Below are 2,814 nucleotides of genomic sequence, written 5' to 3' on the forward strand. Positions count from 1 at the left end.
CAACGTCATTTTTATTTCACTTAAGCCATGCGGACGTCATGTCAACACTATTTACTTTATGGCATTCGTGTAAGCAAATTTGTAACGTTCTTATTAATAGAACTTCGGAACGCCTAAAGCCGAATGACGAATCACGATTGTTTCTAAGAGGACGACTCCTTATAACACGTCCTTTCTGTGGAATGGTTTGGAACTCTAGAGTAGCCAAAGGCTGACCTGGAATTTCAACTACCCCAGTTCCAGGCACGAGCTCGCGGGGGTCGAAACCTAACCTCGGCTCGCGACAGACGTGCGCGCGCGCGCGCGTGCCACGTCATCCGGATGTACGAATGTGTGGGGCCCGCCGTGCCCCGTGGGCGAAACAAAACAAAAGCTTCCCCCGCCACCTGACGTGGCATCATTCGATTGGAGCCACTCGAACCAATCGGAATGATGACGGCTGACGTGTCCGCGTGGGGCCCACCGGAGCCGGCGGGCCCCAAAAGCGTGAGCGGAGCGAAGGAAGCTCGGCAAACCCCCCCCCCCCCCCGGGGATCTGATTGGCCGCGGCGTTGCCCTCTGACGTGGGACCACCGACGATTTCTTTATATAATGCTAAGGTCCTACCGCCAAATTTTACTAAGTCTGGTGGGGGGCGGGGTGGTGGGGTCCAAATTAGAAGCTTGTCCCACTATTGATTAAATTAAATTAAACCCAAACCCTAAGATGATCAGTTCGCGTGCTGTGCTGCACGAGATCCGACGGCGCAGGAGCAGCTGATTGCAAATCCATCGGCCGTGCTGGGCCGTGGTTTTGAGCTGGGGCGGGGGGGAGGAGGGAGACCCCCGGTTTTTTTGAGCGTCCGACGCGATTCCACGTGGTCGAGACGACCCGATCGAGGATTTGGTCCCGCTCCTTATGCGTCATTAAATTTGAGCACCAATGGGGCTCGATTTCTTGAAAAGCAAGCTGGAGAGACAAGCGGATAGTTTACCAACTCGCGCATGACGTTAAACATGTAGAGACGCAACGTGCATGCGTCGAGTCTATGTCGAGAAACGTTAGAGACATTTTTGCATCCGTCACGGAGCACGCCGTTATGTTTCGACATTAGATCTGCGGTAGGTTGTTAGCGTTTGGACGATCTTTTATTGTCGAGTCTCAAGCGGCGGGTCTTTTAACTTTCATCTAGGCGTACCATTTCTCACCTAATTTTGTGGCATCCGCTCGTCGACACTCGGCAATTATCCGAACAACTATTTGCTTTTTTTTTCGAAAGCACCTCGAGTCAAAGAACTATGTTTAGATGCAAAGTCATTCCCCCAGAGCTCTCCTAAATGCACCCCATAAGTAGAGATTTTTCTTTGGCCAAGTCTAGGTATAAGATCTATTCACGTCAAAGGAAGATTTTAATCATAAAATGAAAATGGAACTTTCAAAGATCAAAGTTTGACATAGAATCAACCGTGGATATTCCATTGTCCAATAAAAAAGAGAGAGAAAGCAGTGGATATTCTAAAACTAATACCTTGAACCTGTGAAAAATTCAAAGTGTACATGACCAACGATATCCCGAGCTACACCTAGAGAGAGTTAACCGTGAGAAGCTCGAAAGTGACGGGGTTCGGGTGCGATTACTTCGAAAAGATTGTCGCAACTAACGACACAGTTCTAAGAACATCCCTCGAGCATATTGCAGATAAAAAATAACCGCGAATGCGGTGGAAGCACGCAGTAAAAGTCCGATACCTTCATCCGGTGAGATCGCCAAGATGGAGCCCAAGTCTGAACCCGTCAACATATCCAGTTAGACCCACCATACCGATTATCCGATGTGGGACTTTCACGTTGCGATACCACAACGGTCATTGCCCGAAAATCTGATTCATTTCTTAGAATATTCACCAAACACCGGAACAAATTAGAGGCCTACCAATCTACCATCGGCTCTGATATCATTTATTGAGAGCGCGTAACAGAAGTCCGATATCTTTATCCAGAGAGATCGCCAAGAGGGAGCCCAAGTCCGAGCCTATCAATTTATCTAGTTTGACCCACATTTACTCAAAAGTTTAGGCTAATGAGTTATGGGTCAACTAGGATATATTAACTGCTTCACGCTGTACCAATTACCTGCTTCGATGTGAGACTATCTAACACCACGATCACGTGCAACTCAACAGAATGCAGAAGCTACGTACACATGCTGCATTTGCAGGTTTTGCCATGGGGAAAACTTGAACCAGAAGACAATACAGGGTCTCGGCAGGAATGTTAGGTCAGATCTCGAATTGCAATAATGTTTCGCAAGTCCGTACAGTCTTTGCTACTGTAGTCAGGATATACATTGGATAAGGTCTTTGTACGAATGGATAAGTTACCCCGTTGCTTTTTGTCCGTAAAATATCCATTGCGAATTGCCAAAGCTCCACATGGATAGACAGGTTATGAAGTTCTTGGTGATGGGTCATAGCCCACCATTCAATTCGTGATGTGCATGCGCTAACTTGCTTTTCCATGAGAAAGATCATCTACTTTTGGTAGGTGCATGCATTTTAATGCACCAAACTCCTTGAAAGTTCGATTTGAGGTTTTCACACGAAAACAACAAGGTTAAGGAGGCAAGACAATTGATTTCGAGGTGGATCAACCATGACCTTTTCGCTAATCGACCATGAGCTTTTGCTTGCGAGTGCTTCCTTCTGTAAAGACATATGTAGATTGGATATTGTATGAGATATGTTAAAATATCACATATCGTTTGATTATGGGGTTTATATGATCTTTCTATACATATGCGCTTCATTCACCTATCAGTTTAAACTTTTAGGTTGA

Source organism: Syzygium oleosum, unplaced genomic scaffold (assembly GCF_021117445.2).
Source record: "Syzygium oleosum isolate NSW1041296 unplaced genomic scaffold, Sole_v2.1 Sole_v2.04, whole genome shotgun sequence".
Classification (NCBI taxonomy): Eukaryota; Viridiplantae; Streptophyta; class Magnoliopsida; order Myrtales; family Myrtaceae; genus Syzygium; species Syzygium oleosum.